Source organism: Anas acuta, chromosome 3, assembly GCF_963932015.1.
Source record: "Anas acuta chromosome 3, bAnaAcu1.1, whole genome shotgun sequence".
In the NCBI taxonomy this organism is placed as follows: domain Eukaryota; kingdom Metazoa; phylum Chordata; class Aves; order Anseriformes; family Anatidae; genus Anas; species Anas acuta.
In genome coordinates, this window is record NC_088981.1 from 102,889,129 (window position 1) to 102,914,295 (window position 25,167).

Below are 25,167 nucleotides of genomic sequence, written 5' to 3' on the forward strand. Positions count from 1 at the left end.
GCTACAATTGTTTTGGAATGTGCTTTGTTTATAGTGATAATTGATCATGTCTTTGTTAGCACTGAATTAGTGGCAGATGGAAGATCTAAACTCTAATTTTATTTGAAACAGGGAGAAATTTTATAGCTTCCATTGCTCATGTATAAGAAAACCTTTTTTTTTTTTTTCTTTTTTTTTTCTCCTTTTGCTTCTTTTGCTTCTTTTCATAAAATCTTATCATAGAATGGCTTGGGTTGGGAGGGACCTTAAAGATCATCTAGTTCCAACCTCTCTGCCATGAGGGTGGGGTGTGGGGTGTTGTGTTTCTATTTTTTTTCTATTTCCATACTTTTGGAAATGTATGCTCAAGTGTGCAACCCATGGTAGCAGCCCATCATATCTACTACACTGAGGTTAGTGCTCAGGAAAAGTCTGTCGTTTTTCTTTTTGATTTAAAAGGATTGTTTGATAGTGCCTTTCGTTAGACAGAGTCTAACAAAATGCTTTACAAATATTACTCCAATATAACCCAGCTTTCATATTGAAGCTAAAGGGAAGTATTCCCGGATGCCATGAAAATATAAGCTTCTGAGCTCATTACCACTAGCAAGGGCAATTTTGCATGCACAAAGAACACATTGGTGAGGGGACCAGGAGGCATGATCTGCCTAAAGTGTACCCACTTGGGCTCATCAAGGTCTGCAGGGTAGTTAGATTTTCTGTGAGATGAATGAAAACCTCTGAATAACAAAACCCTGGCATTGGGAACGGAGTATTTTAATACTGGCTTCCAATTTAATGGTCACAGAAAGCAAAATGAGCAGTCCAGCTAAACACTGTGGCATTTTAAAAGCCACTCCAGGCAGTGTTCGGTCCTGCTGCAATTCTCCAGTGACCCCAGGTTCAAGCACTGAGCAGGGACCCTCAGTTAAAGACCTCACCCACTTCTGGCTGTCTGCACAGCGATGGAAAGAGGTGGGCACTTCCCAAGGTGGTCTGTGTCTTGGGAGAGCTAAATCATGCTGTGGACCTCTCTGTTTCTCTACTCCTTGGAGAAGGCAGCAAGTCCCCTGTCTCAAATAGGATGTGTCTGGGTACAGCCGCCCCCCTGGGCTTGGGGGAAGCTGTTTTGCTTTCCTGTCTCCCTCAAAAAGGTAGCTTAATAAAAAATAATGACTATACAATTCTGCTGTGGGAATTAAAGTATATACAAAGGGCTTAGGCAGAGAGAACATAGTTTAAAATACAGATGGGTTTTAGAGCATTGGCTTATTTTTCCAGTAATGAGGGATATTCACTTTAATTCAGGGAGGGTCAGCTGCAGATCTGATTTTAAGGCTGAAGCATCTGAATCGATTCGAACTCCTAAGCACTCATAAAAAACCTTGTTTTTCTGGGCCGGAGCAGGAAATGAGCAGAAGCCAATGACAACACAAACCAACCTCTATTTTCCATCAGCTATAGGCAATGAGCAGGTGCTGCGTATTTCCTGCTCTTTGATCAGATCGCTTTGAGTCCTTCATGGCAAAAAAAATGCTTAAAAGCTGTTGAAGACTTTTTGCTATGTTACATGATATGCCAAGACAGTAATGCCGCTATGCTCTTCTCTGCTTGAAGTAAATTAGACAAAGCAGCTCTTCTGGTGGCTGTTAACCCTGAGTTTAAAAACATTGCATTGACTAGTTTGACACCTTACACTCTCGTCATATTTTCATTTGCAGAAACAGGGATTAATAAGCCTGGTGGAATTTTTTATTTATTTATTTTTTAAAGCCATACATTCAAATGCGTCACCCGTGTTTATTGACAAAAGTATTTTCAAGATTCGAGAGTTTCCTGGCAGAGTCCTCTACACTGTCTGTTTGTCTGTCCTCCATGGGCAGCTTCTCTGGAAACCGAAGCTGTCATTTTAGGCCCCTATATCAGCGGCTCAAAGCCTCAGGAAGGCTTTTGTGCACCTCCTGGCTGGCTGCCCGTGCCCGGTGTCATTGTGTGCCCCGCTGACGTAAGGAGAGCAACAGCACCCTGCAAGTCAGCATCCATCCCCATGCACCGGGTTCTTTAGAAAATGGGGCTCTTATTCTTTGGAAACCTTTTGAAAATAACCCTAGGGACTTGGAAGCCTGAGAGACAAGGGCCTGTTGAAAACAGGCATTTTGTTGTGAAGCACGTAAACCGAAATTTCCATCACGTCTGCTCACAAGTTATCCTAGTTCCTCAGTCCCTGAAAACCTGGCTGTGTGTTCTAAATATTAATCCCAGCTGGGAAAAAGGTTTATTGTCCATGGCTGGTGGATGGGGTCAGGTATTTACGCAGCTGGCTGAAGGATTTAACCTCAGGCACCTAATGACAGAGAGGGACAAAAAAGGTGCTGCAGAACGTGCTCTGGAGGACATCAGTTTGGCTCTTGCTCTGACAGGCTCTGTGAAGATGTCCTCCTCACAGCACTGGGCCTGTGGAGCCTATCTTGGCTGGTTGAGCAGGCACTTTTTTTTGGTCTGTCCTGCTTGGTTCAAAGGTATTTATGTCCTCAGTTCTTCTGCAACTGAGTCCCTTCCTTTCCTTTGCAGCTGGGATTAGATCAAATGAAAGAAACAGTGCCTTAACCTTGAAAAATTGAAGGCTATGGCTGATTTTGAAAAATGAGTCTTTTGCATTTTTTAATAGACCCTTTTTATTCAAGTTTAATGAAGGTAAAAGGAAGAGCTCTGAAAAATGCAGCCAACCATGACAAAACGTATAAAGCCCCGGAGAAACTGTGTCTGCAAGCTGGAGTCCCACTGTGTAGCAGTGTATAGAAAATGCCAGAGAAAAGGAGGCAATTTTACCGCTACTGGCAGGTCCGAGCCGCACAGAGGACAGACTTAACTCCTTCAGAGGGATTTGCTGAGGTTTTGAAGAAGCCATCTCTGTTCTTTGAAAACCTGGCTGCTGCTAACTCTCCCTCTACCTCTCAGAGGCAGCCCGGCTGCGTTGCAGGAGTTTGGGCATGCTTCGCTGCCTCTGCCCGCGCTGCTTGAGGGCTGCCGTGAGCATCCTGCTGAGCAGGATGAGGGGAGGTGGTGCTGGGCTCTTGGCTGTGCTGTCAGCACCCTCTCCTTCAATACTCCGTTGCACTCTGCAGAGGTGGCTGCTTTCGATCCGCTGGGCAGGCTTGAATTTTGTCTGGTCAGAGAAAACTGGCAGGGTGATCCCTGGCTCTGCAGCTGACAGCCCGGGTGAAACAAAAGTGTGTTGGGCACGTGGGTACCTGCATGAAGGTGCTCAGACCTGAGTCCCACTGTTGTTGAAATCTGTTCGCATCAAGCCCAAGGCTGCATGAGATGAGATTTGTCACAACCAGCTCCAGGTGCTCCGTGCCCTCATGTCCTATGGCACCTGTGCACAAGCACTGGAATTCAGGTGTGGGTTTCTATACCTGAGCTGATTCAGGCTTTAACGACTGCTCCATCCAGCAGTTTTTCATCTTGCACAGGACACTATGAGTGCCTGTTTGTCTCCACTGACTATAAAGGGAGCTCACGGTGGCTAGTGCAGGAGGCAATGTCTGAGCAGCTGAATCCCAGCCCTGCACAATACCTGCTCCCCTGGCACCACCCAGCTCCTGGGACCTCTCTGGACTTGAGGAAGCTGTCGCTCCCTGCTGTGGCTTTGTCTTTCAGCAGCTCGGAAGCCTGTGCTTCTCATGAAGAGTGCATGATAGTAACAAAAACAGGCAACGAACCAGTGAAATGGCAGGATTGATGCGATACGTGTGAAAAGTCCCTGGAGCGTGTCCCTTAAAAACAGTTTGGATCCTACGCAGAGAAAGCCAGGCATCTTTCCAGACAGCTTGCTTTGGAAAAGCTGTGCTGCTGCTCACATGGTGAGTGGCATAGGGTTTCTAGCAAAACACTAGAGCTCGTGCTTTATCTAAAACCGCCAGCTGGGCTGATGACCCCCCAGCCAGGTGGGCGAGGGTGATGACGCTTCTGCTCCTTGTCTCCTGGCTATTCCCTCATTCCCCATATGGGAATCCTTCCCAGGTGGATGGATTTTGGGGTGGTGATGTGCTGGCACAGATTTCTGGCCCTGCAGTGTGCCCTGTCCTTGCAGCAAGTCCCGTGGGGTGGTGCATGCACTGTGCTTTGCTCACTGGGCGTAGGCGGTGGCATCCCATGGCCATTAGGCGCTGTAGAAGCTGCTGCTGCTCGTGTGGACATCAGCATTAAGTCCTTCAGACCCCACATCTGAATGTGGATTTCAGCTTCTTCGCTTGTTAGATAATTCTTATTTAGGTTCTCAGATGTCCTTTTACAACACCCGTAAATTTAGGGTCTCGTATCTGGCTCACATCACGCCACCCTTGTGACTGGAACCTGTGTGTTTGTGTAAAGTCTTATTTGGAAAGTTATCTTCATAAGGAAATCTAGGATTTCCTCTATTCCTGTGTGCATTTCTCATGGAGTAACACCATTGTTTATAAATCTTATGCTCCATTTCCCACTGTGATCTTATCACATTTCAGGCGGGAGGGAAAGGAAGCAGTCACAAGCAGCAGAGTAGCACCGCCCGAGCAATACAACCTCATTTTGAAAAATATCCTGGCTCCCAGTAGGGTTTTGGCTATTGATAGCATTGTATAACAAGCTGCAAGAGGTGATTGTGGAGACTTTTAAATACAACTTTGCTTCTAAAGTACCAGGAGCCTTCTTACTCACTTTTCCTGAACATCCATCAACACACAATGCTGCTTGTATAGACATTCCTGGAAAATGTGGTTTGTGCCTGTGCTAGAGTTTTGTTTCAGCACGAAACTGGAGCGTGGAGTGCCGAGATGGAAGTGGTGAGCAAGAATAACATCATGGCTGAGCTGTTCAGTCTGAAAGATGCCTCGTTGAATCACAGCTCTAGAGCACTTCTGGACTGTTCTGCGTGCAGTTCTTCAGCTTGCGTTGAGAGGCTTCCTGTGATGAAATTTAGGAAGAGCAAGACTTAGCAGGATTTTGTTTTCAAAATAAGAGGAGATGAGGAAGCAGAAAATTAAAGTTGTTTTCCAAACTTAAACTAAAATTTTACTTGAAGTCCACAGTTTCCACAGAAGCCCCCTCACCTCAGAAGGTGTAGTTTTGTCAGATGCATTTTTGGCAGGAGGCGTCATGCGAACCATGGCTGTTATCACTGCTACCAAACAAAAGAGTATGGCTCTCTGCAATCTGGAGTGTTGATGTTGTTACTGGGCTTATGATGCAGGTGTGTATGTACAGCCTTGCATTCTTGTTCCTTCTAAAGATATAAACGTGTTACAATTTCCTATTTGATTCACTACAATGAAATGCAGATGTTTGTTCTGTTGTTACCAGCTCTCTTTCCAGGGTAGATGTAAGGAATTTTTTTTTTTCATTTATTTATTAATATAGCACTTTATTTTTGCTTTCTTAACAATTTTAAGAGCAACTAATGAGAATCTGTTTTGCTGGACATGGTAGCTGCTGGTAGGCTCTGGTTTGGAGAGACGGATTTTAATTTATGCTTAGCCAGTTGGAAAATTTAATCTGCCTCTGAGAAGCAAAATAATTTACTTTTCTATTAAGTTAAGGAGGTTTTTTTTGGAGCCAGAAGTGGTTTTGGGTACTCTTTATGGATACATCCATACTACTAAATAACGGAGAGCCAAGGACTGATTGTCGGGTGTGAGGCCAAGGAGCACGGGCTGGCTCGTGTCCTCCTGCTCCCTCTGAAGCAGACTGGCTGCATCTACACTAAACAGTGCTTGGCCTTGGGTCTCCACTGGGCCCCATGAGGGAGGGATTTTGGCCATAAAACATGATTATTATGTTGTCTGCGTTTTCCCAGATCCACTTGTCTGAAGGGAAATGAATTAAGTGCCGCAGCCCACGACAGCGGTGTTTTTTTCACATGATCCTGGCGGTGTGTTTTGCTGATGGTTAACACGAGGGCATGTGAGGTTGCAAAGCCACCCGGGACAGTGCTGGAGAACTTGTAGGGCAAAGGGAGCCAAGCACGGTGCGGTCTGGTTGAGACAGTCTAATAGTTGATTTAGGGAAGAGTCCTGCCGTGACCCAGGCCCAGCAAGCATGCCCAAGCCTTGTTCTGCAGACAGCTGGTGGGGAAGGTCCAGGGCAGAGCCAGAAATGAGCTGGCTGTTGGTAGCAAAGCCATGTTATATAGTCAGGGTTTAGCGCTCGACCTTCTCCCCATCCTCTTAATTTAGGACGCCAATATATTCTGTATGCAAAGCACTTTCCAGGGGAGTTCACCTTGCTGCACCCCTTGCTGCAGCTGCTGCCCACGTTATGCGACCTGTGATAGAAACAACTTGCCACAAGAGTAGGGTTAAAACCTTCTAGATACCATTTCCCACTCCTGTTCGAACTGATGCTGAAACGGGTGCAATGTAGCTGAACGCTGCTGTAAGGAATAACTAAGCTGCATAAGGAAATCTATTATTTTTGCAGATATTGTGGCTTCGGCTTTGTCTCCATCATCTGAGAAGGCAATTCCTGGCATTCTAATAAAACTATGGATTTAATTTTAATTACTGACAACTGCAGCTTGGGTTGCTATGGGAACACAAAGAACTGCCACTTGCACAAGTTTCGCCTGTAACTTGCTGCCTGGAAATGTCATACGGGGTCTGATTCCTCTCTCCCGTCTAGCAGCAGCAAAACAGGAATGGCCGCTGCATCAGTCCAGTTTAAACAATGCACAGCCAGTGTAGGAGAGGAAATTCTCCATCTTTATCTTATCTGTGCCATTTCTCTGTGATTCTCAAGTAAAATCGGTGTGTTCCCAGTTTCCTAATGACTTCAAAAACAGTCCCCAGTCAGCTGATGAAGGAAACTAGAGCACAAAATCATTGATAGTAGAGTTGAAAAGCAGCTATTAGGTCATGCAGTCCCCATGCAAAATTGTTCCTATGCTATTTTTTCCTACTACATTTCACTGTCTAATTATAAATGCAGCTGCGTTTGTAATAAAATCTCCTTCAGCTTTAGTTTCAGGGCCAGAATATTTTACCTAGGGCATGAGTTGTTAGACAAAGGAGTTTGTACAAATGTTCCATTCTGATCTCCCTTTTCAGTTCGCTGCTGCTTTCTTAGGCTGAATTTTTAATTTTTTACTCCCTGTCTTTTTTCTAGGAGTTAATAACTTTGGAAAGCTGAACCTGACTGGTTCATCTTCCTAAAAGCTAGAAAATAGGCTCATTTATTTTCTGCACCAAGTTCACTAAGTAGCATTGTTGAACTGAGTTCTGGAGTTACTGCTGTTAATTTATTGAAATTAGTGGAGTTACACTCATTAACACCAGGTATTCCTTTGGCTCTTTATTTATTCATTACTGTTAAAAGTTATGCAAATTATCTAAGTTACCGGAGGTCCTAAAGGAGCTGGACTCTCCTCACATGACTCAAAGATCTCTTTATTACTTTTTGCATAGCAGGTCTGTGAAAAGCAAATACTGATGTGCTTTTATAAAAGGATGGTGAGAAGGATCAGAGTTGTGTCTTCAGCCTCCTCATGATAAAAGCTTTACAGATTTCTACCATGTCTATAATTTTTCATCACTGTACTGTGGTGCTTGAGCACAATTCCCACTGATTTCAGCTGATTGTCCCATTTTTGATAGCCAAGAGCAAGCTTTCTCTCATACTGGCCTAAATAACCATGTGTGAATTGCGCTCGTTACTTATTTCTGCACAGAAGGGTAGACCTGGTCTTACATCACCAGTACAGCTTTTGACATGGTCTCGTGAACCAGTTTGAGATGCAGTTAGTTCCACTTCCACTGAGGTTTGAAAGGTCTCTCTGAGCAAAACAATGTTTGGTGGCACTGCATAACGTGACAGCAAAGCAGGCTCAAGATGAGGGAAGCAGCACAGATCATTAGCCCTCCACAGCATGGTAATTTCGGGGTTGTATGCATTTTACAGTCTTTAATCCCTGCCTGGTCAGGGACAACAAGCAGGTAGCTGGAGAATGAGGTAGAGAATTAATCTTGATTTTTATAAGACTGTAATTATTTTATTCTTTTTTATTGCTACTGTCTGATTATCTTATAAGAATCACAGTCATGCTGGGTTCACAGAGCCTTGCTTGGCAAAACTGAATCCTGAGCTCAGGGGAGCTGTGCAGTGAGCATCTGGCAGGCGTGGGAGGACGTGAGGAAGACCAGTGCTGGTGGGATCACTTAATCCCACCTCACAGCCAGCTTCTAGTGCCATTTCACAACATACATGCAATTGGTCCCATGTCTGGACACCTATGGTTGTATTCAGTCACCAGAAAATAGTCGTAGCTGAAATGTCCTGGAGTATCCTGCCTGGCCTCCAGATGCCTCTCCTGCTGGGCACAGGTCTTCCATAGGTCCTGAGTCAGATCTGCCACCTTATTGAAATGAAATACCTTTCCTTAAGTGTTACCATGAGTTATCACGACAGGCAATAGCTGCCTGGGGAGGTGCTCAGCACTCAACTGATGAGGCCCTGGGCAGCTTTCTGCGGTGGTCACCGCTCTGAGCAGGAGGCCTGGAGTAGGTGACCTCCAGAGGCCCCTCCAGCATGGGGCATTTTATGATTCACTGACTTCAACAGAGTGAAGCTTGCAGTGGACATAAGGCCATGGTTTGGTCGATCAAACATACATTTTGGATGGCACTCTTCCCTGGGGTAGGCCGAGTGCTTCTCAGGGCTCTGCTGACTGTCATGGATGCCTAGGACCCCTTGGCACCTCACCCACCAGCTGCATTCAGAAAAAATCCTCCAGCTCAGCCATGTGCCCGGTGAGCAGCCAGCTGCCATGGGCGGCCCTAGGAAGGCCCAAGGGCCTGCCACGTTTGTTCTGTAAGGGTGAGGGAGCTCTGCAAGGGGCTGGTTGCTGTCTGCTGTGAAGTTCGTGCCATCCCCAGACCTTTGGAGATGTGGTTGACACATGAGATATGTACATACAGAGGGAGAAAGAGGGTCAGGAGGACTGAGCATGGTTGTGTTCTGCACCTCCATGGGTGCTTCCAGGCCCCTAGGCATGCCAGATAGAAGGGCTGCTTACTCCTCCCTGGCTGGCTCCCCATTTTCTTTACACTTGGCAGTTTCCCAAGGAGTGGTGGCGTGATTCAGCCGTGAGCAATGGGTCATTGGCTCAGATGAAAAAACTCTTTTGCTCTTGCTGAAAATGTCGCCCACGCAGTTGTACAGCAGCTCAGAGCCACCCGCATCCCTCCTGCCGTGCCCAGGCAGCCCGGAGGGAGCCCACCCCCTCTCCTCTTCCTCCAGGCTTGCTCTGCTCAGCTCTGCCTCTCTTCCTGCTGCTCGTGTGCCTCCTCCCCACCCTACAGAGTGAGAGAGCTCAAATAGGTGCTTGTTGAGGATCCTGCTCATGCCCTTCCCTCTGAGGCTCTGTCAGGTGAAGCCCTTGCCCCTACAAACCACTTGCAACCACTTTCCCATGTCTGGTCCCTCCAAATTGGGCTCAGCTGTCTGTGCAGCTGAACCTAATAGCCTAAACAAAACCTAGGTCTGCCTTCGTCTTTTTCACCTCTTACTAAGCTGCTAGACTCGAGAGCATGCTCACCTCAGACTCCAGGGGGACAAAGGGAGAAGAAGGCATGTGTAGGCTTAATCCTGATCCCAGAGTAGGGTACCTGAAAAAGGTAAGAGCAGGGTCCTATCGTAAAACCTTTCTCCGTTCCTTTATTATATTCTGGCTCATCTTTTGGATGTAAAATTAGTGAATGTATAACTGATGTTCTGGGCAGATGCTTTTAGGTCTCTGGCATATTTGCGACCAGGAAAGTGACATGGGTATGAGTTCAAGGGGGACAGAAGCAGGGCCACAGGGTTTCCTCAAAGCAGAGAGAACAATTCTCCTTTTATGTTTTACAATGTGTACTACTCTGAACTGGAGGTGCAGGTGTTTAGGGGAATGAAAGAAAATTAATTGAAGCTCAGTTATATTCAGAACTTTCCTCCAGTTTGTCAAATTAGGCAGAAAGTTTTAATAAATGAAAGAAGTGGGTCTGACACATCCCTACTGCTACAGCCAGAGAATTGATAAAGAGCACAGACTGTGTGGTAACTTCTGTGGAAAACCTTCAAACGGCTGACAACTCACATCTGAGCTGATGAATGACTCAAAGAAGAGCTTAGCTTTCGATCTTGCTGCTGTCACCCACAAGGAATCTGATTTCAGATGTGTGTCCTTTGTGATGAAGCAACCTGCAGTGTGCTCCAGCTCTGCACCATTGGGGCTGTAAGCACATCTCCCTGCCGAGCCATTCTGCCTTTCGAGGGAACTTGCATGCACTATGGGGTGGGATTTGGGCAAATCCACCTTTGCCTTGCCTGCATGCTGTGCTTCTGCCCGAGGACCTGTTTGGCACAGGCCTGGGGAGCCAGGGGTGAGAGAATGAGCTGCTGAGCACTGCCCTTAGTCAGTCAGGTCATTATGGCTGGAAAGGCTCCCTCAGCTTTGCTCTCTGTAGCTCAGGGGGACACAGGCTGCCTGTTGGCTTCTCTTCTTCAGGGCATCTCTTTTTCCCTGGATAATATCTGCACTACCACTGTTTCTTTCCGCTTGGTTATAGGACAGCTTGGTGGTGAAAAGGCACTGTGAAGGACCTGGATATGGTTGACCTCCCTGTGCTTCTTGAAGCGGTTTCCGTGGGTAGACTGGCTGCTCCCCTCCTCTGGAAAGGCAAGTGATATCTTCTCCTACATCAATGTCTTTGGGTTTCTGAGCACCCCTGTGGGCACACTTGAGACAAAACCCATTATTGACTATTCCTTGACTATCTTTTAGTAGAATCACAGAATGGTTTTGGTTGGAAGGGACCCCAAATATCGCACAGTTCCAACCCCCTGCCATGGGCAGGCACACCTCCCACCAGACCAGGTTGCTCAAAGACCCATCCAACCTGGCCTTCAACACTTCCAGGGAAACCAGTTCCAGCATCTGTCCCTTGTAGTACAGAATTTCTTCTAAATGTTGTAAATTTATATGGTCCTTACACAGTGGGAGATCAAAAGCTACTGTGACAGCTACTATGCTACTTGTACTATCTGGGTTGGTTGTTGTGAGGATTGTGGGGTGATAGAGGTGCACTTCTACCTGCAGCTCCAGATGTATTTTTTCAAGCATAATAAGCTGCACAGCTGTAGCTTTTTCCCTCCCTTAGTTTTGCTGTTTTCTAGACTCTTGTACAAATTGTTTGTTCCAGGCCTGTTTAAGGGGAAGGTTCCAAACTAAACCAAGCTGCTTTTGCCTGGATGTTTTTTGTATGGCTGCTATTTCCACCCAGCCTGGTTTGTTTCTAGATAAAACTTAGAGTCAAATCTTGCACTGCTCTCCCTTGTGTCATTACGAAGCCAGCCAATTTTTTTCAAGTGACCACAAAGATGGTGAGAAGCAGGTTAAGCATTTTAGTACTTCCAAAAGAAAGATCAGCAAAGGAAGTTCATAATGAAATACTAATTAGCACATGTTCTTTTGCTAATCAAGTACTTTCATTGCAAAGCCCTTAAAGCAAACAAGTTTAAAATGTTCCCTTAAGTGAAGAGGTCGGCTGTAAGATTATTCAGCTGCTATGTTTGCAAGCAAAACACGATCCTTACTTCTAAAAGTGGAGGGGAAAAAAATCCTGAGCAATTTCCCAGTCTGATTAAAAAAAAAAAAAAAGAGAGAGAAAATCACAGCTTTTGAAACTGTGGAGGATTTTTCTGAGGAAGACTTCAAGGCAGCCTTAGAATAAATAACAGCTGCCTGCAACAAAGGGCGTGTGATCCACAGTGACAGGACTGGGTCATGAGTTGCACTGAGTTGTGCCACGTAACTGCGTCTCAGTGGACTGGGCTACGCTAGCAGTGGAAAATTGAGTGGGATGCGATTTGGTGTGCTTCAACTGCTTCAAGCCTGGTTCCACAGCTTTGTTATTCTTAGAGCTGACTCCCCAGGCTGCCTGCACCACCTCTGGTGGCCAGAATTTTTGCCCTTGAATGAAGGGCAGAAGAATTGTCTGTTGAAGAACAAAGCAAAGAGGGCAGGGCAGAGACAGAGGACAGAGTCCAGATGCTGCAAGTACCTGGTGCTGTAGGATGCCTGTGGCCTGTTATTTTCCCACAGGGGTTCTTCATTTGGGACCAGGGTGGCATGAGGGTTTAAGGGCCTCATCTGGGACATATGAGAAGAAAGGGGGCTGCTATGTAGGAGTTTGGGGGCTGTATGTGCAGTTTGGAGTGCACTGCTTCTCCAGGTGCCAATGTGCGGAGCAGAGGTTTCATCCATTTGCTTGGACACTGAGGGCTTGGTGTGCCCTTGCCCGATATCTTCCACAGCTTTGCAGCTGAGATCTAAGATGCCCTTAAATGAGATACACCAGTGCCCCTCGCTGCCATGGGCAGCAGAAGGAGCAGCACAGCACTGTAAAATTCCCTTCTTTTACATAAGCTGAGAAGAGGAGAGATGGAAACACGAGGCCATGGCCATTTTCCTTCCTTCCCAACTGGAGAGGGTCTCCTCCAGGGAGGTGTCATCACTGCCTCCACCTCCTCGCTGCAGCCCATCCAATGTACCAGAGCACTGCCACAGTACATATTAGCCAATGTCATGCTGTTGTCATACATCAGAGATTCTTCTCTCTTCGGGTCTTGTATTTGCAGATTCTCAGTGTGTTTCATGGTACGTTTTGTGCCCATTGCCTTGCAGAGATGACTCATGTGGTGGAACGTCATGTTTCTCAGTGAGTGATGGCAGTAACTGAATAATCTCAGTGCCTCTGAATGCCAATTTTTTCTCAAACCAGTTTCTGTATTGTGTGTAGCTTCCAAGTAGATTGTAATCTGAGTGGTTTTTTCTTAATTCATGCTTGAAGTTCTTAAATCCAGACTCTGAAAAAGATGGAGTCATGGCATGTTTTAAAAATTCAGTTTCAGTTACTGTTTTTGTTTTGCCTGTTTTCTAATTTCTTCCTGGAAGTTAAAGCATTTCAGATACGTTTGAGTGATGATTTATTTAGTAATAGCTCGTCCTTATATTTAAAATGCCACGTGTGACTTTCAGGATGCTATGTAAAACCCAATATGTTCTAAAATTGCTTTTCATGGGTAAGACGTCTTTCTTGTTTTCTTACTTTTTTCCTCCTGTGGGGGCAATTCAATGCATTTTTTCTTTCCAGGGTTTATACGGTGCTCAAGAAATTCACAAAGGAAGAAGATGTCCACATTTCATAAGATTTTATCATCTAATTCTGTACCAGTGAATACTACTCAAAAACAGGTGTCAAGTAGCAAGGGAGATGAATGCAAGTTAGAGTGCGGCATAAGGAGAATATCTCTCACAGTTGTACTTAACAGTTTTGAAACCTTCAGCCCATCATTTCACATCTCTGAACTAATGAGAAACTTCTAAATTGAATTTGTACAAAGCAAATCCACCGAGTCAGTGACTTTAATATATCTTGAGTGGCCTGTTGGGAGAGCAGCTGGAGAGGCAGACGGCAGTCTGAGGGGTATTGCACCATTTACCTTCAACATCCAGCTGCCAGTGCCTGGGCAAGGCACGGGATTTCACCTGTGTGTAACATACAGCATGTGGAAAGAAACAGCCTTCTCTAGGGAGTGATGTGAAGTAGGGTCTGAACTTCTACCCTGCAGTGTCCTGTATTTGCAACAGAGAGAATGCCAGAGGAAGATGCCCTGACCCTATAGCTACCCCACAGACACCTCTGCTGTCTTTTGTCCCCTCGTGTTGTCCTTTTTCTTAAGGAACGCTGCCTTGTTCAGGCTCTGCAGGTGGAAGGGACTCTGTATGTTCAGGCTTATGCTTATTTACTTTATTTCTATATCCTTTCTGAGCACGCTCTGAAGTTGTACCCATTACTTCCATTCTGAACCCAAGTGAGACTTGTTTTAGTAAAATGCACCGTTTTAGATGGGACATCACAAAAGGAGAATTTACAGTAATCTGCTCTCATGTTTCATTACTCAGCGTGAAATTTATGTACCTGGTTTCCTTATTTTAAGGCATTTGCTTTTAGCTTCCCACCACTGGTACTTAAGTTTTTCTCTGCTTGTTACACTTTTCTCATCTTTCCTTCCTCTCTTTCATGTTCCTTAATTTCTTCTAAAATTGTTCATCCAATTTTTCCCCTTTCTTGCTTTTTGTTGGGTAAGAGCAATCACAAATCAGCATCAAACAGCTGTATGAGTTCCAGCAACTGTTTTTTATCTCTGGAGATTTTAAACATTGTCAGAATATCCTGATAATATGCTGATTGAAATTCCCCTCTGAAGTCTCAATTTTATACATACCGTTGTTTCCCTTGTACCTCTTTGCAGACAGATCCTTAGTGATGTTTTTGTTTAACCCCTGGAGAAGACACAAAATGGAAAACAAGCAAGTAACAAGCATTTCCAAATCCCAGTGCTATAAATCTGTTTTGTTTCCCTTCTGTTTGCAAAAATGGCAAATTATTTATTTTATTATCTGATATCACACCAATAACAAGAGGAGTTTGTTCCATGAAGCCCAATTATGAAAAATTGCCTGAGATAAAATGACTCACAGTGGACCTGTTTTTCAAGGCCCTGTTGCAAAGAAATATTTACCTGCTTGAAACGAGGAGAATTTACATTCGTGCTGGCAGCCAAAAACATCCAATCAGAAGAAAAAAGAAAGATAAAATGCCAGTCAGTCCCAGTTGTTTGGACCATTTTTGTTGATGTATGAAGCCTGGTTTCACCCTAAAAGTGGAAGTTTAGTTGCTTTGGCCAGTGGAGGAGGTTGGGCCATTGGGATGGGTTAGAGGACCCCCTGAAGTCCTTTCCAAACTGCTTTCCTGAAAAGCTGAGGACAAGTTTGTCCATGTTACTCAGACGTTTTCTGTCCAGATGTGAGAAAGAAATGGCTCAGATGGACTTGTTTCTTCTGGGTTTTGCGTTTTCATCATGTAGTAGTAAATTAGCTTAAAAAGCTACTGTCATTCCCCATGTGCGTGCGTGAGCTGTTCGTGGAAGGGAAATGTCAGTAATGTATGTCAGCAATAAGCTTAGTGCCTGACTTATTTTATTCAGTCCTATCCATCTGCAAACGGCCAGATTCCCTCTTGTGCAGCAATACAAAATGGAAGAAGCAGAGGTCAAACTTAGATGTAGCAGAAGATTATGATTTTTTTCCGTATTATCACCAGAGATGGATAACATCCTGATGTCTATTTTTTTAATACATCCCCAGACCCTTCAGACTTTGGGAATGATGAAACGTGTGGGTTCATTAGCAGACTTCCATATCAGGCTGGAGATATTCTGAGCAGACGTACGTAGGCATATATACAGAGACAAGTCTATGGAGGGAATGACTAAGTCAGCCTGCAGCCACTTCAAAATGCTCTGTGCCATCCGGACCAGACTCCTGTACCTCCTGCAAACCACAGGGCTGAATTTTCCCTGTCCTCCTGTCTGCTCGTGGGTGGATGCTCATGGCTGTGCTGGCTGGGTGCCCTGTGCAGAGGGGGAAGGTGGTTTGCGAGGGCACGAAATTTTTCCTCTCTTGTCTTTTTTCCTCTCCTTTTTGTCAGTCAGTGTGTTCTTGGGAGAAATAAATGCTTTACGGCTGGCTGAAGTGGTTAATGTTGGTGAGTAATAGCAGAGGAATGTGACTATGGCTTACCAGGATGGGCTTCCATGGTGACCAGCGGAGGGGTGGGCTCTGGCAGGAGCACCTTGGTGGGAATCACACACGTATGCATATTTATACGTGGTATATTTGTATGTAGCTCTGTGCGTGTGCACATGTTGCAGGAAGGTTGTTCTGAAAATGCCTGCGATGGTCGTCTTTGAAGTCAGAAAATTGCCTTTTCTGTCTCCTTTGTATCTTCAAGACCAGCAGCAGATAAATCCCATCCTCCTGAAAAATTCATGTTCACTCCGGGAATTTCTTCGGCCTCTGGGCAACACATTTAGAAATGTACTTTTAAAAGAAGAGTGAGAAAGACTTGCCGAGCCGTCTCTGAGCCTTGCTGAGGCTCCTGGCCTGAGGTGATCCTCTTCCCCCTGGCTTACCACTACAGCCCAGGCTCTTCTGCTATACTCAGGCCAGAGTTTGCCTAGGCTTTGTTGGAGACAAAGTCTTGATGCTTGATGCAGCCCAGCTGGGCTGGCTTGCCACATGCTGTGGTGTGCCATGTACCTTGTGGTGCCTCTTGGAGATCCAGCTGATCCAAGGGGAGGTGCTGGAGGCACCTCCATGGTCTTTGCTAGGTGTGGTGTCAGCAACTCTCACTGTTTGTGGTGGGGCTTCTTTGTGGGGGGTAAGAACGATGAGAAGAACAATTCCTGCTCCAAAAATTGCGGATAGTGAGAATGACAGAAGCCCTGGCTAACAACAGCAAGAGCACGCATCTAACATAGGAATGTTATTGCCTGAAGCAAATATAAATCTGTGGAGGGAGAAACCAAAATAATGGTGCTTTAGTAGTGATGCAGTGCCTCCAGGGTGCCTCTGGGTCTGGAGGGGGCCTGCAGCCCTGGAGGATGTCCTACTGACAGAATGGCTGCAGGGAGCTTCATTTTGGGGATTTCCACACAGATGAAGCAGCAGAGGTGACTGAGGTGCTGGGGTTGCACTGCCATGGGCAGGCCGATGTCCTCTGCCACACCGAGCCTGCATGAGCTCGTGACAAGGCTGCTACAGGCCACAGATGAAGAGGATTTTCTGGTTTTTGATTTATGAGGAGAACCTCCCTAAGAAAAGCGACTGACTTCTGTTCAAAAGGTTTCCTCCAACCCAGGGTGCTGGAGTAACTGTCTGGAAACTTTAGCCACCAGGGGGTTTTTTGGGGGCAGTCTTACATGTTATCTTACATCAGTCTAGTTTCAGAGGTGGTGAGCCAGTTTCAGCTGGTCTTTTATTCCATGTATCTTTCCATCCATCAGTCCCTTCTCCCCAGTAAACATCAAGACAGTTCAGCTTACTCTCTGGATAGAGACACGAATTCTTGTTGGTGCACAGTGACAGGTTGCAGTGTGAGCTCAATATATGTGTAGCTTGGAAGCAGCTAGGCACTTGCTATCCTTTCTTCTGCTGATAGGTAAGAGTGTGGGCAGGTGCTGCTGGAAGTGTGGTGGTAGCTGGAGAGTGCCAACAGGTAGGACACTTCTCTGTGGAAAGCCAGGACTTGTTAATTCTGCTGCTTGCTGGAGAGTTGGATGAATTTTACTCTCAAAACAAGAATAATTAGTTTTTTTTAAAAAAGATAGACTGGAAAAAAATTATATATAATAGCAAGAATATTCTACACTTGTGGCTAAGCTGTTAAGAGGTAATGTGCAAGGCTGTTTTTCTCTTGGAGGCCACAAACTATTATGTGCTCCATTAATTATCAGCCTACTCATTTCCCTTCAGGGGTATCATAAAAGGCTTTCCAGGAGAGAGGTGGGCACTCCATTTTTGCTTTACTTGGGTGGCCAAAAAAGGTCAGAAGCACTGTGGTGGCATCAGGCAGTTTTTCTCAAGGGACAGCCCCATTTCCACCTCGATGGTTTCCTGCTCTGGGCTGAAGGCAGGGAGAAGTTGTGCTGAGTTGGTAGCAGGGCAGGGGCAGCTGTGGAACCTGCCTTTTTCCTGGTGGGGTCTGCAGGAAAGGGACTCCTGGCTGGCTCTCCACTTGGGATGGTGTGTTTATGTTGTATGTATGTATTGTATGTTTATATTTTTTATTCTTTTAATTTTTGTCCAGGTGTCTGGGTGCTGTCATGAAACTCGTGCAAGGTGCAGCCAGCCAGCCGCTAACCCTGCAGCTTCACGTTTGGCTGCAGTTAAACACCTCGGCACTGCTATTCGGAGGGGTGAGCCTGTCCTCTCTTGGCCACTGGTGTCAGTGATATCTGTGCAGCTGCCAAGTGGGACAAGCTTCTGGACTGGCTCAAAACTACCTTAAAAAAGAGTTTTCTTGCAAGCTGACCTGACTGACTGCGTGAAAATGCCTGGCAGTGCTGGTACAAGAGAGGCAGTGAGTGTACCCAGCTGGCAAAGGACACTGCAACCCCTTACAGCTATGCTGCTGTCCTGTTGTGGCTTTTTCTGCCTCTGACTCAATGTATTTATCACCAGCCTTTGTCATCTTGGTCCTGCCCTGCCACAGCTGCAGCATGAGCCAGTATCAGATTCGTTTGTCTTGGGGCAGGCTGGGAGGAGGGTGATGCTGAGACAGCTGTGTTACATGGGCACACCACCACTGCTGTCCTCTCTGCATCTGTACCCACTGCTTTTCTTGTCTTTCTTTTTTATCCATGCATCAGCTGCATTAAATACATGTTATTCTTGTTATTCCTGGCCATGGTGTCTGGCTTTGTCAGGTCAGAAGGCTGTTGTTCCTCATTTGGATAAATGTAAGTGTTTAAGCCAGATATAAAGAAAACGGTTGGAGCCCTCTTGGGCTGGGGTCCCTCAATTGAAAGAAACGTGGGGTTAAACAATTACAAAAAGCTTCTTGCCACTGGTAGGGTTTGAGGAGGGGTTTGTCTGAGGCAGGGTTTCTCTGAAGAGCAGCGGGCTGATGTGCTGGGAGCCCCACACAAAGAGCTATTGCCGTGCTCCCCGATGTTCCCATGAGCAGTCCTACACGTCTGCAGTGATGAGCGCGGTCTGATTCCTGTCTGGCTCATTTCCTCCTCTGTGTAAACTTTACTTTTCATGAATCCTCACGAGTTCCCAAAGTTTGCTTTCCATGAGAATCCATGTGACCAGAACTGGATTATTTGCCTGTTTGAGAGAAGCAAACACAGCTGGAACAAATTCGTTTTTATTTTTTTTAAATCAGAATGAATATTTGTGAAAATATTTTTGGTTGTGTTCCCTCCGGTATGCCTTTTCTGACTGATACCTTCACAGAACTATAGAAAAACTCCATTTCATTCTTCTGATAAGGCCACTCCATGTCTGAGCTTCTAATTGTGATAAAAAATCTTCTTTGACAGGCCTGCCAATTTAAAAGTCAGCCTCAGTTTATTGAAATGAAAGAAAGGAATTGAACTTCAGCTCTCCCAGAGAATCATTCTTCTCATATCCCGAGCACACATTAGCTCTGGATCTCTGTGGAATACAATAGGAGAGAGGTTATTGAATTGAAGTTTCAAGCACAGAAGCAGATCTCTGGCCAATTACGTTGTTGCTGGGGTTGAAATTGGACTAGTCAAAAAAAAAAGGATATCAAACTGCAAACCAAAGCAATGCAGAATCAAACATCTTCTGAGATGAAATGCTTCTCTGTCTGGAAAGGTGAGGGAACCGATACTGTGTTTTTTTTTGTCTTTAATATCTGTCTGTTCTTCCTGCCTTGCTTCCTGACTTTGTCTCCTTTTTGTGCCATAATCTCTATTGAGCGGCTGCTTAGAATTCAGTGATAGCGCCGAGTGTTTGATGTCGCTGGGAGAACTTCAGAGTGCTTCTGCCTTGTAATTACCAGGCTTGCTGAGGGGCAGCTGGGCAGCATATATAGCTGCTCAGCACACGTGCTGCTTCTGGATCTCGTGAGGTCAGCCCCAGGCACTGCCAGCACAGGCCAGAGGAGGACAGGCAGCACGTCAAACGTCCCCTCCACTGCAGTGAGACCAAGCTTCGTTCCTGAGTTGGTGATGACTCTGTCACACTCCCATTCCTGTTGGGATTTATGATCTATTCTTCATATGAGCCGTCGAGCCGTGATTTGCTTCAAATATTCAACTCGGTGACAAGTTTTACTACATTTGCTTCCCTTCGCGCCGTACCTTCCCCCAGGCATCCTGTGCACCTCTACGCCAGACACACGTGTGCCATCTGGGAGGCAGCCCGTAGGTGGCCATGGAGCCCACACGTATAGCGATCAGCTTCGAGATGCCTGCATTAATCATCAGATTGACTCCCTTGTGTTGCGTTTGGGAAGAAAGTCTGAATTGCTTAATTTGTCTAATTATTTACAGTCCTATTTATATCAAGTTTTCTGACACAAATTGTTTCTTCTGATGCAAAGTAAATGACTCAGTTTTTACAGACCTTTGAGTAGGGTGCCATCTGCGTTTCTGTTATCTCAGGAAATTTTCATTTTGCTATTCCATTCACACACCACCACAAATGTGAATTATGTGATGCAAAAAGCCACCATTGGGTCAAAAGTACCAAGATACAGGCAACCTCAATATGCTGAGATAAAATGTTCTTGGGGAAAAGAAAAAAAAAGACTCAATGACTTGCAGAAATGTCTGTAGCTTCAGAGAGTGTTTCTGCTCTTTGTGTCAGACAATGGAGAATTCAGAGCAAGTTGTCTGGAAGTTGTGTTTGTTCATTCAAATGAGAAATGAGATTGTGTCGCTCTAGTTTATACATTGATTGAAAAAAGTAATTTCAAGGTTCTCAGAACATTAACTGCTTTTGGACGTGCCAAGTGCTGAGGACCCAGTAACTCTACAGACACTTCAAGGAGGTTTACTTTCTTTTAGCTGTAGTCTCTTCTCTCGGACTGAAAGGCCATCAGCAGTTGAAGCCCACCTTCTGGTTTAGCTTCACCCATAGGGAGAGCAGTTTGCTTGGTTCAGTATCATTCAGTGATGTAAATCAAAGCAAGGTGAAGTAGAGCCCATCAGGAGACTGCTTCAAAAGCAGCCTCTGTTTCTCTAATAAAGCAGCCCCTGTTTCTCTAATGCATCTAGGTATTGCTGGTGATGACAACTGGAAGAAATTTTTCTGTCAAAATCATTTATTCGTGCAACACAGGAATTCACATGAAATTAAATGATTTAGTGAAAGTCTCTCCTTTCCGCAGGGGCTCTTTTCTGTCAAAAAAAATCAACTTATACTGAATATACTGAAAGGACTCAACCCCTGCCTTTCCTGGCAGCCCCAGCCCAGGACATCTTGCACCTCTGTGGGGATGGGGTGGGATGGAGGCTGGGTGGGACATCAGGGTCAGGCACGGGCATGGTCATAGCAAAGCGGCTCAAAGTCCACGTCTTAGAGATATTGGAGACTTCAGCCCCAAAAGCTGGAGGATTTTTGTGGGTGATGGGCACCAGGTAAAGTGGGATGGTGGCAGACTCAGCTTTTTCTGCAGTTTTGTGCTAAAACAGTAAAAAGAATGAGCTGGTAGGCTCCAAGGGAAGTGGCAAGGGTGTAGTTTGGACCTACTGTTTTCTGTGGATTGAGTTACTGTTACTATTTTAGAAGGGAAATTACTTGCCCGGGGCATGCAGAAAGCCTTAAAAGTCAGGGAGCAATGGGAATAAGTTCTTGCACATTTGGTTAATTGAGATGTTTCCCGTGATAGCTAGAAAATAAAACGGATCTTCTGTACAAGTCTAGTCAGCTGGGAAGGCAGTTGATTGAGATTGCTTACCAAAACAGCAAGATTTTGTCTGAAAAAATCACGAAGACAAAAAGGTTGGGTTGTCTGTTTTGATTTCTCACCGCCTGGGTGGTATTCTTCAGTAAGAGGCGCTTTTTAGGTAGGAAGGGAACTTTTGTTTTAACGGGGCAGAAAGAGGGAAGCAACTAAAATGTTTTTAGGCCCTGGTATACTTTAAAAACACGGGTTACCTTTAGATTTGTTGGAAGCTGGGAGCAGTGATGGACAAGGAAACAGGATATGGTGATCTCCTAAATTAGCTCAGCTCCCCTGCATCAGAGCGCAAGTCTTTACCATCAACTATTAGCAGGAATTTACAACCAGGATAAATGGGGCATGCTTATTTCTTTCTGTGTCTTAATTAGTTACGATGCCCCCTTCCTAAAGACATTACAGGATCCACAACAGCCTCCCAGCTAGGAAACCTTATCTCATATCCTGAATCCCTGGAGCAGGATGCTGAGCAGATTCATTCAGAGCAATGTTAAATGTGGCACATCCTTGTTTACTCTCTTGGCTCTTCACAGCGCTGGTGGGCATATGCATGGAAGTTTTCCTAATGCAGAGGGGGTATTAACGAAGAACTTTTGGTCTGGAGTCTTAGGAAAAGTAATAAATTTGGACTTCTTTAGGGCATGGGAAAACATCTTCCCCATGCAGGACATGAGCAAGGTTTCACAAGGGAAAAAAAAAAAAAGGGTGTATGGGGGGAAAAATAGAAAAGGCAGGTATTTCTATTTTCTATATGGCTTTGCTAAAAGGAGCAGTATGCTTGGGTTGTGAGTAGATGTCCCACGGAAAGGGCCACTCCTGGCTCTGTCCAGAAAGACAGAGCTGTGCACTGGCCCGTGCAGTCAATATGTTTAGCAGCTCAGGAGGATTAAAACAAACTCATTGGATTTGTCACTTGCAGAGCTGTACCCAGCAGCCACATTTAATTTCCCAGCTCTCAGTGCCTGTAACCTAATTTCTACATCTGTACGGGGCGTGGGGGGAGCATCGGGCTCGGGAAAATCCTCTGTCAATTGAAACATCACTCAAAGTCTTGGGGCTGCAACAGCAGAGCGAGGCAGAGCATTGGAGCAGCCGGGTGCTAACACGAGGATCAGCGCTCCATTTCCTTCGGCATGACCTGCTGCATTTCTCTCTGCTTTTGCAAGCGAAGGCTGAGCTGTTATCTCATCCATTGCCCCCTGCCCAGATGTTCCCACCTCCCGTGTGTTTTCTGTGCTTGGAGAGGTTTGGGTTCCCCGCCTTGGCTGGCTCTGCTGCCACCCCCCTCACAGCCCTGCCACGTCTCCCAGCTCTGTCTGCGTGCCCGTGCCCCCGGATGCCTCTTCCACTGGGGATTAAACCTTCTGAATTCATGGAAGCACTTCTCCTCTCCACAGTTATCTCTTAGCCAAGTTAGATTTAATTACTTTAATCATTCCTCAACTCCTTCCAGTCCCTCGAGTCATTGTTGTTTGACTTTTGGTTTTAATTGCTTCCAATTTGTCAATGTTTCAGTGTTGTTTTGTGCTGAAGGTGTGTTCAGGTACCTCAGGGCTGGTGAAGCTTTTCGTGGTCCTCAAAATGGACACCTTGGCTAGCCCATTGGTGAATGGGTTGAAGCTAACGAGGAGTTTGGGCTGGATCTAAAATGGTTGCCCAGGATTTTTCTTGAGACCTTCTGGGTGTCCATGCTTCCAGTGACATCAGGATCAAATCTGAGGCTGCTCTGTGTGCAGATACTGGGAAGTGCTTTGAGTGGATGCTTTGCGTCATCTTATCCCATGTTGCATCGTATCTTCAGGATAGTTTTTGAAGCCTTCAGCCCCAGAGAGATGTAATTTGTTCTGGGTTCCTCTCTTAGCTGCTGTTTTTAGCCCTTGGGGTTGCAGGAAATGTCTTGAAAGTGGAGTCTGATGAGTGCTCCAAGATGAGCAGCACCGAGATGAGTGCTTTGTTCACAAACTCCTTGGTTTGAAACCAATCTTCCAGGCTTCCCAGGGCAAAAAGATGATGGGATCTCACTCTGGATTTTCAATAGCTTTCCTTGTCATTTCTCCCCAAATGGTGTATTAAAATGCAGTTCCAGCCTACACAGCAAGGATGGGATCACTTAATGTGTAGGAAGAGGCATGTCTATGAGAACAGGGAGGACATGGAGTGAACATTTCTTTTTTTTATATTTCTTTCCTTGCATCTTTTAATTTATTAAATATTAATATTTTATTGCATCTGGAAATTGACATTAGGTAGAAGAAATAGAATCAATTTTTAATAAATATGAGCAATAAATAAAACATTTAATAAATTATGCATAGCAAAAGATTACTGAAAGATTAAATAATGATCTTGTATACATACTCAAGCTATTATTTATTAATAGCTTTTTTTTCAGCGCAGCATTTATGACACTCGGGGAAAACAGTTTTACCTGAAAAGTAAGCCAGGAGTGAGGGGAGCTGCAAGTTCTCATCTTTGCACCTCAGTGACTTTCAGATCAAATATTTCACGTTGAAGAGGAAAGAATATATTTTTTTCTCTTTGTCTCAGCCCTGGAAACTCTGTGTGTCCTAAACCTCAGTTTTTATCTCCTGCTAGCTGCCAGTAACTGTTTTTTATAAGCTAACCCTAATGATCCTGCTAGTCTCTCCCAGAACATGTATCATATTAAAATTCAAGAAAGCCTGATGAAAAAGGCAGTGGCAGTCAGCTTAGTACCTATGGATTTTTGTTTTTCAGCTCTCTCTATATGCTACTTTTTCTGATACCACCTTTTCATGCTTAGGGATGCAGGTGGTAGCATCAAACCATTTGCATCAGATGTGTCTCCCCGTGGGTGAAACTGTCACAAGGCAATAAATATACTAGTGCTGACCAACGTATTTGCAACTAAACTTGTTTCTCACTGCCAAGTTCTGGCTTTCAGCAAATGCAGTTCAGTAGAAAACCAAAATCAAAAATGTTTTCTGCAGTACAGAAAGAGTTTTGCCTTCTAAAATCAAAACAGTTTTAAATCAGATTTGTAAATATATTAATGAATATCTGATACACAATATGCACAAATGTAATTTTTTTCTTTTTTAGTTTTAACATATGTAGTTTTTTCAACAGTGATCAAAGGAGTGGGAGTTAAAAAATCCTTTTTTTTTTTTTTTTCATTTTTTTTTCCCCAGGGTAAATTGTGTGTCAAGAAATTGTGTATCTTTTTAACAAATTTTTCAGATTCAAACTGCTCAACTGTGTGTCTCCTTCCATGTCTCGCAGTGGTGCTCGGCACTGGCAGAACAGTCTGGAGCAGCAGATTGGGACCTGCTTTGGGCCTCCCAGAAAGTGGCCGTGTCTGCTGGCAGTCTGGCACCTCCTTCCCTTCCACTCAGAATTAGCCCTGGTGATAAATATAACTACTAATTATATTTTAACCTACATATTTTTTTTCTTTCCCTATATATTCCTTATTAGAGTGTTTAATTGGCAGTGGAAGTCTTAAAGGAAATTTTTTAATATATACTCCAAGCACAAGCACCTAGTGATCTGTAATAGTACCCTGATATCTCAGTGAAAAAAAGGTAAATAATGCAAGGACAGCCAGTGGCCAAACCTGACCAGGCTGTTTGCAAAGGACAGCAAGCCAGGCGTAGTTTTTTTTGTGATGCTGGGTCAAAAAGATGTTCCTGGTCACTGAGCACATCCTCCTATTCTACCCCAAAGAGGGCTTCCCTTTAGCATATTGCAAACAGAAAATAAAAGGCTGGTCCCACTGTGCATGGTCTCATGCACACTTCAATTCAAGTGTGATGTAAAGGAGGGGAGAGGATTAAAAGCACAAAAT

The 25,167-nt window shown here is 45.0% G+C and overlaps 1 long non-coding RNA gene across 3 annotated transcripts; it reads left to right on the plus strand.

Moving 5' to 3' along the window:
* Positions 1-9,378: 9,378 nt before the first annotated feature.
* LOC137854751 (uncharacterized) lies at positions 9,379-20,404 on the plus strand. Of its 3 annotated transcripts, XR_011095375.1 has the most exons (4): positions 9,379-9,629; positions 10,563-10,672; positions 13,149-13,481; positions 17,709-20,404. It is a non-coding gene; the product is annotated as an uncharacterized lncRNA (long non-coding RNA). The 3 variants fall into 3 exon arrangements; XR_011095373.1 differs by lacking the exon at positions 17,709-20,404 and having other exon boundaries at positions 9,416-9,629; positions 13,149-15,588; XR_011095374.1 differs by lacking the exon at positions 13,149-13,481 and having other exon boundaries at positions 9,420-9,629.
* Positions 20,405-25,167: the final 4,763 nt, after the last annotated feature.